We start from the raw sequence: 14145 nt of genomic DNA on the forward strand, positions 1-14145 counted from the left end.
TATGTTGTACAATTATCATTATTTATGCATTTGACTTCTTGGTTTCAACGTAATATTTTCGTAATTTAAGAACTTTGCACCTCTGACTTCCCATGCCAGATGGCGGTTACTGTGCTATAACAAATTCTGTTATATTTGATGTCATGTTATTTGTATATTTTTCTTTTTTACTAATCTTGTAATTTTACCTGTTGATTTTTATTCTTGCATGTTTTTCTAATTGTTTTGAAAATAACACAGCAGTGTATGTTGGCAAGATGTGCATTTCCCCCTTCCTTTTTGCTATGCGTTTTTAATGTACAATTTTAAATTTGGAATATTCAATTAATGAGCAAAGTCAATGAAATTGCATGTTCTGGAGGAGGAGAGTAGACTATGTTACATATACACACCTTAATAGTGGAGAGAGGAGGCATTCTAGAGATGTGGCATCAAGGTGAAACAGCAATATTATCCTGTACGTGAGCAACACAACCAGAGAGAAAGTATGTCATGCACTGAGAATATATTTTTTTTATGTTCGATTATGAACAGTGTTGTATTACACACGACTAATAGGTTGGAAGCTGTGCCACTCTAGCAATACAGAGTGTTTTAAGTACATAACTGTGTAGCCTTAGGAGTGTATGTGTTTATATTCCACGATCATTTCTCTTAGTGATACCTTCTTGGTACTGACTCCATATACTAGAACAGTACTTCTGAATTGATAGCGCAGTTGCTTTACATGAAATGCTTCAAACTACGTCCATTTGGAGCTCCATCATGCATAAACCACACGTTTCTTCTTCATAACCGTCTGTTATATCATCACAACATTCTTATATCAGCTATACACCAATAAGGGTGTTAACCTCCTCGACATACGTGCATCTGGAGAAATCTTGTACATTTGGGTGGGCGCTGTGAGTAAGATTAGCCAATGACCTTGCTGCAGTGGTAACACCGGTTCCCATCAGATCACCGAAGTTAAGCGCTGTCGGGCTGGGCTAGTACTTGGATGGGTGGCCATTCGGTCTGCCGAGCACTGTTGGCAGGCGGGGTGCACTCAGCCCTTGTGAGGCAAACTGAGGAGCTACTTGATTGAGAAGTAGCGGCTCCAGTCTCGGAAACTGACCTACAGCCGGGACAGTGGTGTGCTGACCACATGCCCCTCCATATCCACATCCAGTGATGCCTGTGGGCTGAGGATGACACGGCAGCCAGTCGGTACCTTTTGGCCTTCATGGCCTGTGCAAGAGGATTTAGTTAGTTGTGAGTAAGATTAGGGCAGAACACTCTTCACTGAACAACAGTTACAGGCTCAGTTCTCTCTGTTGCATAGTGTGCATTTGGTAGCCTCCGACTTATGGTCACCCACAAGTTAAATCAGTGACAGAGTTTCAGGGAGGGTTGGCCAAAGACAGTGCAGGGATATCTCTCAAGCTACAACTTTATCCTAAGAATGCGAGAATGCTCTGTGGCTGCCAACCACATAGGGAAAGATGGGCAATCGTAAGCGCAAATAACAGATTATGATCAAAGTACTAGAAATATGTAGATCGGTATAGCACTCTGTCTGGTATACTTTGGTACATAAATGTGAGAGAATTAACAATGAATGGACATACTGCACAGTCATCTATCTACATTCACAATATTCTATAGGGTACCCACAAAGTAGTGGAGGGGTGGTCCAGCAATAAAACAGAATTTGAGAAGCACACTGCTGCCTCATTGCTTGGTGTTGAAATTACAGAAAAATGTACAAAATTGCCAAAATTGATCGCACTATCAACTGTGGTTCTTATTTCAGTAAATCGACCGCATCTTTTCTATCTCATCCGACACTGGTACACTGTTGATCACCACAAGATGATTGACTGACATCACTAGTTTGAGATGGAGAGAGAGTCTCAGTGGGCACAATACCCTCTGCGGGTGGCCTGCACCGAAACAGTGATCGCGTACATGACTGTGATATGCTGGATCAATAGAAATGGGATACTAGACATCTGCTACCATGTAACTGAGAAAGACGGCTTTAAATGTAGGGGTCATCAATCACCCTCAAACAGCTGTTTGGAAATGCCCCACAATGCCGCAAAACTCTACCAGTTTCCGTATGTCCTGATGTCTTCAACAGTTTTTCGTCAGTAAAAACCACCCACCTCTGTCTTTTATTTCAATTGTCCTGCACGTATTTTGGAAGTGGCAGCTGCGTAATTTATGCCATGTGATGTCCAGCTTCCTGTGAGAGGCAGTGGATCAAGACATGTTAACGTCAGTTTAGCACTTGATACACACCTTTAAGTTATGGTGGACAAAACAAATCATGGCTGTGTATATAACTGTATTCATGCACTACTTAGATGTATTTCAGCAGAAGAAACACTATATCTGACAACAACACAGGAACCTTCTCTTGCAATTGATAGCCTGTGGGGTATGGTCCTCCTACAGTCCAGGTGATGAAACTTTACACTGGTCTGTGGAAGGAACTGTGATCATGAACCACCTGCTCCAATGAAACAATACCTGTATATTTAATAGGATCACCACATATGGTCAATGCTGGCCCACAGACAGTATTTGTTTCCGATTTATTGGAAGACAGACAAGCAGTAATACCTTACTGAGTTCTCTAAAAGATGATGTTAGCAGAGTTTTTATAGTGCATAGTTTTTCTCTGTTGGATGGTACAAAATACCAAGGTGGTAGGGAACATTTGGGAGACAGACAAGAATGTACCCTGAGAGATGCACATCTCCATCAGACTGTGGTACCTGTACGTAATCTGGAGATGTACCTCAATGCAGTATCAATATCCTCGTTCTTCTTCCATGCCCTGTATGATGTGGAGTTTTCCTAATTTTCCCAACAAGAAACACCACAGTAACTGCTCATAATATCTTTTCTACTACCTCATGTTGCAGGGGAAATCTTCGTTTGGCACTGGCCATACACATCGCACATGGTTGGTGGAGCTACAACAACATGTTCCCATTACCACCGAGTGCTCAAAACATGCTCTTGTAGCATTAACTCAGCTCGTCCTGTTTCTTCATGAGCTGTGGAAGGTCTTAGATACAGTGCTCTCCAACTTCCGTTCAGGTCTGACTTAAACTGGGATGATCATATGGACAAAAGCTACAGGAAGGGCAGGGTAGAGACTGAGGAGCAAGCAGGCATTTCTCTTTCTTTTTGGTGCGGCAATATGTTTTAACGAAATTTCAGTCTCCCACCTACATAGGGAAAGACAGGCTCTCACGATTTGTTTTGTAAATGTTAGTATGATATAGCATTGCATTGTTAAACGGAACCTGCCACAGTGTACGAAACAGCTATGTCCTCTTGATTTATAGCTTGTTGTTGTCAAACATAAATTGAATGTGTTTTTTCCGAGATGTGAGTCAGTGGTGTGAAAGATTATATCCTCTAATGTTGTTTCACATGTCTGTAATATATGCAGGGTGGTCCATTGATCGTGACCGAGCCAAATATCTCACGGAATAAGCGTCAAACTAGTGGTGGGCAGGAAATCGCGTATCTGTTAGAAATCACAGTGACTGAGAAGTCACAGATATCACAGTAGCAACTTTACAGAATCTAACTGCGATTTCAGTCACAGTTAGCAGTCGCAAGTAGTATTTCATATTCAAAGACATGAGCCATCTATTGGTCGAATTTAGCACTGCTTTCTGCGATTTCCGTGACAAGTCGCAACTAAGAGTCGCAAGTAGCAACTAAAAAGCGCAGTTAGCACTGCCATCTGTTGAGCAAAGTTCATACTACGCTATTCGCTATCGAGTCAAACTGCGATTTCTGTGACAAATCGCAACTAAGAGTCGCAAGTAGCAACTAAAAAGCGCAGTTAACATACTTTTCCTAGTGTCATCTGTTGACCGACGTACGTACTTCGTTATGAGAGCCTTGTGCCTCACGAGATTGATGTGCTGTGTGTGCATATGAAGGGCTTATTTTAATAGTGGTACAAGTCCATTTTTGTTCATTTTGAGATACAGAGTCGTGAAGTTAAATGAGCGCTGACAAATCTGCATTTGAGATACCAGAAATATTCAAGCATATGGCTTCTTGCTAGAGATGAACCTTTATTTGTGTTTGTTTGGATCACTAATTTCAGAAGCATTATGGACAGAAAAGTGGAGGTAATGGACTAGTACCACTATTGAAATAAGCCCTTCATATTATATGACGACATGCACATTCAGCATCAGTTATGGTTGGTCAAATACTGCTGTGACTCTGAATGTATTATATTAATAAGAAGCAACATTGCCTTTTTCTCCTGAAAATATCAAGTAACGTAACAAATGTGTTTGATTCTGCTTCCAATATGACAGTTTTGGTTAATACTCCACATGCCTACAGGACTTTGCAATGTTAACACAGCAGAACTCAGACATCTGTATAAGTGTAGAGAAATGAAAACAGTCATATGAATGCCTCACTTTTGTTCCGACACAGTTCAAGACTCGGGAGAAAAGTTTTACACCTGGTGTTCTACATGGCAACTTCACACACAAGAACTTTTTGCCGACACTACTACCACCTACATAAGTAAGCTTTTCCTGTGTTACTTTCAAGTAATGCACTTAAGCTATTCCTGATTTAACTGGAAGATCTGTACTTCCCACTTTCATATTAACAGCCTCAAAATGCATATTGTAGACTTCAGGATAAGTTACAGGTCAGTGTCACACCAAGATTGTGGAGAAAGGGGGGGGGGGGGGGGGCGGCATGTCACTCTCCAACAAGTGTTAACCAATAAGTAAGTGGCGGAAAATTATGGGTATAGGACGGCTTAAACATGTGGAAAATGAGATTTTTATTATTCACTCACTGTATTTGACATTTATTATTCCTTTAAAATCGCACAACAACTTCAATAAAACACAGTTTAATCATTCACACACTTATTTCACAATTATTTCACTTTTAAACTGCAAATCCTCTAAGAGCTGTCTTGAATCTTCACGAGTCTCTCTCAAAAACAGCCTTGATGTGGATAGATACGTACAGCAACCAGTAATCAGAGTCCGAACTGTGTCTGCAAAAACACAAGGATTATTAAACAATTTTTGCTGTCATTAATTACTAGCAATATAATTGACAGAGTAGATTGCTAATATTTGCTATAATGAATATCACATTTGCAAGAACGATCTCACTGAAGTAATTAAGTCCATCGAAACGCTTAGAAACTAACCTCTCGTCTGACGAAAACGGTCTAAAGACGCGGGACTAGTGCAGCAGGGGATACAACCCGTCGGCTTTGAACAATGACGTCACAAGTCGCCAGAGAGCATGTATTACAGAGATGAAAGAGCTGAGGAGAATGTTGAGAAACAAAGGAATGCGAGAGAGATAAACATTGATCTTGTCAAAAGCATAAGTGTTTTTTGACCTAAGGAAAAAAAAAAAAATCTCACGAGATAGAATAAACTGATCCTACTTTATTAAGCAATATCTTGTCAAAAGCCGAGAAGCGATTCTTCTTAGTGTTCCAGCTCCCTTCAGTACGTAATAAGAGTTTTTTGGCTTTTTTTAAAAAAAATCTCACGAGATAGAATAAACTGATCCTACTTCATTAAGCAATCAGTAAAGAAACGATTTTTTGACTTTTTTTAAAAAAAAATCTCACGAGATAGAATAAACTGATCCTACTTTATTAAGCAGCTCCCTTCAGTACCTAATAAGTGCTTTTTGGCTTTAAAAAAAAAAAATCTCACGAGATAGAATAAACTGATCCTACTTTATTAAGCAATATCTTGTCAAAAGCCGAGAAGCGATTCTTCTTAGTGTTCTAGCTCCCTTCAGTACGTAATAAGAGTTTTTTGGCTTTTTTAAAAAAAAAATCTCACGAGATAGAATAAACTGATCCTACTTTATTAAGCAGCTCCCTTCAGTACCTAATAAGTGCTTTTTGGCTTTAAAAAAAAAATCTCACGAGATAGAATAAACTGATCCTACTTTATTAAGCAATATCTTGTCAAAAGCCGAGAAGCGATTCTTCTTAGTGTTCTAGCTCCCTTCAGTACGTAATAAGAGTTTTTTGGCTTTTTTTAAAAAAAAATCTCACGAGATAGAATTAACCGATCCTACTTCATTAAGCAATCAGTAAAATGATGCACCCAATATCACGCGATCGCTTTTAGATTTACATTCAATTATTTTAATGATAGTGCTTATTAGAACACAGAACTGCTTTATTATCTATGCCTCGAAGTGAAGACATTACGATCTATGACTGAGGAATGACGTCATTGTTCAAAGCCGACGGGTTGTATCCCCTGCTGCACTAGACCCCAATTTTCTGTGTTGACAGATGTAACTTTTTCATACGGTGGTAAGTCACAGAAATCGCAGGAATCACAGAAATCGCAGAAGTAGCAGAAGTCACAGAAATCGCAGAAGTAGCAGAAGTCACAGAAATCGCAGAAGTAGCAGAAATTGCAGAAGTAGCAGAAATCGCGGAAGTAGCAGAAATCGCAGAAATAGCAGTGGCGGAGGGATACAAGACCTATGTTCCTTAACTGCGACTCTTAACTGCGACAATTCACAGTTAAGAATAACAGATACTGAAAAGTAGCATTCATATAAATCACTGATATCGGAAAATCGCAGTTTAGCCCATCACTACGTCAAACGAAAAAACTACAAAGAACGAAACTTGTCTAGCTTGAAGGGGGAAACCAGATGGCGCTATGGTTGGCCCAGTAGATTGCGCGCCATAGGTCAAACAGATATCAACTGCGTTTTTTTTAAATATGAATTTCCATTTTTTATTACATATTTGTGCAGTACATAAAGAAATATGAATGTTTTAGTTGGACCACTTTTTTCGCTTTGTGATAGATGGCGCTGTAATAGTCACAAACATATGGCTCACAATTTTAGACGAACAGTTGGTAACAGGTAGGTTTTTTAAATTAAAACACAGAACGTAAGTACATTTGAACATTTTATTTCGGTTGTTCCAATGTGATACATGTACCTTTGTGAACTTATCATTTCTGAGAACGCATGCTGTTACAACGTGATTACCTGTAAATACTACATTAATGCAATAAATGTTCAAAATGATGTCCGTCAGCCTTAATGCATTTATTGCATTAATGTTGTATTTACAGGTAATCATGCTGTAACAGCACGCATTCTCAGAATAGATAAGTTCACAAAGGTACATGTATCACATTGGAACAACCGAAATAAAATGTTCAAATGTACCTATGTTCCGTATTTTAATTTAAAAAATCTACCTGTTACCAACTGTTCGTCTAAAATTGTGAGCCATATGTTTGTGACTATTACAGCGCCATCTACCACGAAACGAAAAAAGTGGTCCAACTAAAACATTCATATTTCTTTATGTACTACACGAATATGTAATAAAAATGGGGGTTCCTATGTAAAAAAAAAAACGCAGCTGATATCCGTTTTGTGTAATGTAATATCTTGTATAGACACCTTTATTAATCTGACACATTCCACATCATTACAAAGTGTCGTATTCATGATCTATGGAACAAGGTCCGGCCGGAGTGGCCCAGCGGTTCTAGGCGCTACAGTCTGGAACCGCGCGACCGCTATGGTCGCAGGTTCGAATCCTGCCTCAGGTATGGATGTGTGTGATGTCCTTAGGTTAGTTAGGTTTAAGTAGTTCTAAGTTCTAGGGGACTGATGACCTCAGCTGTTAAGTCCCATAGTGCTCAGAGCCATTTGAACAAGTACTAATCTAATCTCTATACACGTGAGTTTATTTACAGACACGGAATGCAAAAGATGCTCTCAGGTTATGTAATTCGTCCATCAAGTTGAAAGGAATTACTTCATATGGATGTCTTTTTCTTTGGAGTTTAAATTCTCGCTTTTTCTTTACTCCAATCACAGTTTTGACATAAAGAGGACATTCTGTGGTGATTGGTGATTTTTGTAGCAAAATAGTCGATTTTATGCAGGGTGGACACATCTCTGCCAATCATTTGTGATCCGTGGCAGTGCATTTCGTTGGACATCACAAAATAATGAGATGCGAATTGTATCCTGCAATCGAAAGTAACAAACTATATCGGTTTTGCTGATAAAACTAAAAGTAAATGAACTATACTTATTTCTGTGGAAAGAGGACATTTATTATTGTTACTATTGTGTTTTCTGTTCTCCTTTTTTAGTAGATGATCCACTGTAAGAGATGCATTGGTGTTAAATTGCAGAACAGCAGACTGCTGAGGGCATGGGAGGCAAGTCTACTGTGGGTAGTCGCCGTACATGGCAGTGCTCCGACTAGGGTGCTGTTAAATTTCCCTTTTGTGTTGGCGAAGGACTGTCACTTCAAGGCAGGCCGTGTACTGCAAGCGGCCGCTGAGGGCATGGTCAGGCCAGCGGCCACAGAGGGGTGGCAGTGGGACCTCAGAAGAACAGCGAAGCACTCAGCGGAGCAGCTAGCCATTTGTAAAACCGACCTGGAGCGTTCGCCAGATTTTTGTTGTTGTTCTAGAGGGGTCCAGTCTTTCTAAGATTGTAGGAAAGAGTTACATTGGTGTTAAATAAAAGTGTTCTCCATCACAGAACGATAGGCCTATTGGAGGCATCAGGAGTGTGCCTAGTCTGTGTGAGGTCGCCAATGCAGTTGCGTCCCATAACCATTAGCTGCAACGTATGGGGGTGGGGTTGTGTTGCTATATTTTAGATGAGGAAGTTGCACTTGGGGCAGCCGTCCTTATATCTCCTATTGTTTAGTTGACTATACATGCTATTGTGTTAGCAAAGGGGTATCACCTCAAGGCAGTTAGCGACTGTGGCGAAGGCGGTAGGGCAGTAGAGTGCAAAGCACAGAAGAGCAGCTGATCATTTGAAAAAGCCTGTGTCCCCCACATATTTGGATGGCTTAAGGGAGGAAGGGAGGGGAGGGATGAGGGGAGGTAAGAGGGCTTTGAATTTCGGCAGTTTGTGAGCAGCACCTATGGAGACGAATGCACGTTCAACTACTGCACCCTCTGCAGTCTTTTGGGATGAAGATTTTCCCCAGTACATGTGTTTTGTTATGACCCGTTCATTATGAGTGCTGGTTTATTCATTACAATTTCGAAGTGTAATTAGAACTGTGATGCATTTTTTATATCAGTTGTGGTAGCATGTATTACCTGGGCTGTGGGGTGGTTTTTGAGCAGGTGTCTGTAGCGAACTCTGACAGCAAACAATGATGGATACTGTCCTCATTTCTATGCTTACAGATCATCTCGTCAGTGGAACATATATCCCGCCAGAAAGAATAAAGGTAGTACCTTACACCCCAGCCTCCTTCCTGCCAGTCTGTACGTGAAGTGTAGAGTTTGAGTGTGTCTTCACTTGTTTCGAGTGGTATTGTGAATTTTTTTCTGGCATAATAACGCCAGTTGTATGGTATTGTCAATTTTTGAACTTTGATTTGATTTTAGGCAGTCCTTGTAAAAGCTATGCGTATAGTTGTTTAATTAGGCCCAATCTTTATGATTAATTATGTAATTAGGACCGATCTTTAGATCAATTTCCCAAACAAAGTAAATAAAGTACACTAACCTAACCTTCCTTTCCTGCAACCGGACAATTTCCATGTATTGGGGGGAGCACATGGGCTCTCCATCCAGAAGGTTCAGGGTTCGAGTCCAGGAAAGCGTACTGCATTTTTAATTTCCCGCCTATTCCACGCGCCTCCAGTGGTAAAATTATGTTGGGGGGGGGGGGGGCGACCTGCACTTGGGCTTTCTGTCCAAGAGGAGCAGTGTTTGAGTTCCAGAATGGGCACCGCTAATTTTAATTTCCTGCCAATTCTCGGTTTGGGGGTGGGGTGTTATGTCAGCACAGCCCTTTGACAAAGAAATTCCCACAAAAATTCGAAATTCCCGGCAATAGGGATGGATGGTGGAGGTGGGGAGGGGGGAGGGGTCTGTGGCCCACATGCAGGCTGAGAAAAACACATGATGTCATCTGGGGGTGGGGTGGGCGTGGTCGGGGGAATTAATTGATAAAATGTAATTAATTTGCATATTAATTCGATATCAAAATTACGGTCGTAACCCCATCTCCCTACTACTGCTGGTTTGTCTCTGCCGCTCCCCCCATCGGAGGTTTGACAATCCTGTCAGCCACGGACTTTTCCATTTTCTGGAACTGTAGGTTTATTGGTCTGTACCCTGTACTGAATGCATGGCTTCTTTAAAGTACCTCTCTATTTCCGGTAGGTACTGGACCCTGGCATTGTGTCTGTCAGGAACCAATATTCTAAAGAAGATTCAGGGATTGGATTGAGGGTTTCTAATTGAGGAGAATGTCACTTTGATTCCTTCCTTTTCTAATCCTGCCTTCGATTTTGGAGATGTTAAAATTGTAGCATGCTTTGAGAGAATTTTGTTGGGCCTTCCACATGTGCACACATAATCTTCCATCAAACTTTTACATGGCTTTTCGTTGTGGTGCGGTTCGTGGCATAAAGCCTGACGTGCTTAGTAAATGAGCCCACAACAACAAAAATAAATTGCCACCCAATATATCCTTTCAGCATAGGACTGTAGTGATCATCACACAACACATAATTGGGTGCTTCTGGTGAAGGCATGCATTTCATTTCGCACAGTTGCGTTTGGATGTTTCACGAGCTGGTACATGTTGCATTTCCTCTCTATCTCCGCCACTTTCTGTCTGAGAACGGCATGTTCCCGTTCCTTGGCAATTGTCGCTTACAACTTTGTCACTCTGCAGTGTCAAGGTGCTAGTGATAGCGCTCGACTAAATCTTCCAAAAGTGCATGAGGAACCACATTTTCCTTCTTCGTTCTTTCACATTACACCGGAAACATGCCCTCTGCTCGATCGTGCACAGTAGAGGAGTACTTCTAATTCGCACATCCTAGCCACCAATGCCGTACATCAGAAAGTCCTTTACTCTGGATTTCTGGCTGTTGGTATCGTGCTGTGGCTAACTCTGTCCTGTATTGTTGGATACACGCCTGGTCCCATTGTTGTATCTTTGCTATTACAACCTCATTATTTTCTCCTGCGACATTTTCGCCCCTATCCTCCCGCAAATGATTTCTCTTAACCCGTCGGCAAATTTGTTCTGTTTACACTGCCAAGAAGCGAATTCCAGATCGAATTCCTGAACTGCCAGGGCCCAGCGCATCACTCTGTTACTTGTGTATCTGACAGTTCTTCGGAACGTTAGAGCATGGTATATAAATAAGTTTTCCGGCTGAGCAGATATCACCTAAACTGTTCTGTCGCATTTGCAGCATTTCTAGTTCTATAGTGAAATACCGTGTCTCTGCATCCAGTAGCTTCTGGCTACATGTGGTCACAATATGTACGGTCCCATCCTTGTCTTCCTGTTGTAGATCTCCCCCAATGCCTTGTGCACTTGCGGCTGTGAAGAGTTGGAAAGATGCCGAGAAGTCAGGATGCGTCAAACAAATACTGTCATGAAATGCAGTCTTAACCTTCTCGAATGCATTTTCCTGCTCCTTTCCGCATCTCCACTACTTACCCTTCCTCAATAGCGCATTAAGAGGACTCAGCATCTGCGAGAAGTTGACAATGTGCCCCATGTAAAATGAAATCAGCCGCAAGAACTGCCTTAATTCTCGCACGCAGGATGGCTGTTTCATGTTCGTGGTTACTACCAATTACACCTTTCTGGACGGATACCTTCTGGCGAGATCTCGAACCCGAGACATACCACCCCGTTTGTGCACAGGTTCACTTTGTAGGCCTGAGCGTTACATCATATCTCTGGAGTACTGCCAGCAGCTGCTTTATATGGCACGTGTTCTTCAAATGTAGCGAACGCGACAGCTATGTCGTCGGTGTAGGCAGCCCAAAATTCCCTCATCTTTGGTGTGATTATTATAGGGCCCTAACAATACCGAATGCGAGAACAGTAATTACAAGGCTTTTTGCACTAATGTCTGACAACGTACTGGAACCTGGCCGCACAGGCAAATGCAAAGATGAACTTATATCAGGCCAGTGTGTGTCACAGTCATGCCAGTCCATGGCAACATACGCTGCTCACTTCCTTGTTCTTGCGGGATACTTGGTCGACAAAATGACAGATGAGGAATGGTCTTGGACGACATCGAGATCAAGCAAAGCAATGGGCGGCACATGCTAACGCAATTAGGATAGAAAATTGGGCGCTACAAGGGTGCGTGCAGCGCAATGACTGGCAGAATGGTGCAATAACGGGCGAAGGAAAGAAGAAGGGAGTAGACGAGAGCGAGATAGACGCCATGATTCAGACTAGGGAGAGCAGAGTAGGAACAAAGTACGAAACCACAGACACCACGTGAACTGCGTTCAAGCGTAGCATAATTGGAGAGATCTGAGAATAATGAGGATTCACCACTTCTGGCCCCTCCTGGTGCAGAGGAGCATGAGATCAGACAAGTGAATGACCAAAGACAATGAGATATTACAGGGGACGCCAGAGAAGAGAAGGGCTATCACATATGTACTGTGTGGTACGGGTAATCACTAGCACTGTGGTGGTCCAGAGTTGCCGAAAAAAGTGGTCAATCGATGTCCTCTCATTGAAATAACCGTGGAAGGAATTATGACGAGAGCATGTCTGGATTCCGGGTCGGAAGTAACAGCAAATTCGACGTCTTTTTACGAAAAACTGGTACAAAGTGGTAATAAAAAAAAAATGTCGTGTGACTAGGGCCTCCCGTCGGGTAGGCCGTTCACTGGGTGCAAGTCTTTCGATTTGACACCACGTCGGCGACTGGCGCGTCGATGGGGATGAAATGATGATGATTAGGACAACACAACACCTAGTCCCTGAGCAGAGAAAATCTCCGACCCACCCGGGAATCGAACCCGGGCCCTTACGATTGACATTCTGTCGCGCTGACCACTCAGCTACGGGGGACGGAAAAAGTGGTAGTAAATTAGGTACGATGCCCTTAAAAGGAATCTCACTAATTCCTGCTTTTGGGGAGAAAAGCAAGATGGTAGAAAAACAGGTCCTGGTGTCGCTAAGTGGTGGAAGACGTAGTTTCCAGGTGAATGCAGCAGTCACCTGTGGGTTGTCACTCGATTTTATAATCGGCAATAACATGCTCTCGAGTACTGATCATGGATCGGCCGGAAGTTGTCATGCGAACTCCACGCACACAGCCCATGAAAGAGAATCTGACAGACACGAAGCGATTGGTCGTGGGTTAGAGGCCTTCGCACATGTACTGTTCATTTAGAGAACCAGAGGCCGTAAACGATTGCGCTCCCATGACTCCTCCAAGCCGCCCATGCGAGTATAGATGACACGCTCAAAACGGAACTTAATGATATACAGAGAGAGACCACAATCAAATGCCGTGACGACAAGAGTGCTGAGAAAATGAGAACCTCTGAAGGTCAAGTTCCCACAGCAACAGAGAAGTTCATGTGGAGTGTCGAATGCGAAAATGATTGCAGAGTGGCAGAGGAGCACTGTGCAGTGAGCCGCAGAAGTACTAACGCCCATTCACCAGCAGGAGAAGGCAATGTTGTTCCTTCTGCGGTCGCAAAATCTGCAAAGATACGACGGGTTTTGGAGGACTGCAGGGTTTTCAGGCGTCGAAGTGGCGAGATAAATTGATCACGTCTCACTCAGAAACAAGGGACACGGTAGATCGCACCTTGTGTACAGGTGATCAGCCAGAAGTGAGCGTGAATAACGCAGAGGTTGACCCGATGGGAAAACCTAGAAAGAGATTCAAGCTGATCCCTGGTGGAGCCTACAGCAGAAACAGGAGGTGAAAAAATAATCATGGAATTCACGGATACATTCTCGTTCCTACCTGGAAGGTTTTACGGAGCGGTCCCCAAGTTTACAGTAACGTGTGACCGTCCGCCTACAAGGAAAGGGTTCTCAGTGGCCTGGAAGTACAGTAAAACTGCCAGGGAAGAGATACAGGCGATAGAGGCAGCCAGAGTCATATCGCGGGCCACGTCGGAAATTGTGAATCTGCTTGCAGTTGTGGCTAAGAAAGACGGATCGGTCCGTTGTTGCCTCAACACGAGTGTGTTAAATGATCACATTGAGGCACACGGAACAAGGCCGGAACATATCGAGGACATACTGCGCCAATTCCCTGAAAAAAATTTGTCATCTTTTTCTATCAAGTAG

The 14145-nt window shown here is 42.5% G+C and overlaps 1 pseudogene; it reads left to right on the plus strand.

The window, feature by feature from the left end:
* The first annotated feature begins 918 nt into the window (after window positions 1–918).
* Window positions 919–1036, plus strand: LOC126189265 (5S ribosomal RNA; annotated as a pseudogene).
* Window positions 1037–14145: the final 13109 nt, after the last annotated feature.

Source organism: Schistocerca cancellata, chromosome 5, assembly GCF_023864275.1.
Source record: "Schistocerca cancellata isolate TAMUIC-IGC-003103 chromosome 5, iqSchCanc2.1, whole genome shotgun sequence".
In the NCBI taxonomy this organism is placed as follows: domain Eukaryota; kingdom Metazoa; phylum Arthropoda; class Insecta; order Orthoptera; family Acrididae; genus Schistocerca; species Schistocerca cancellata.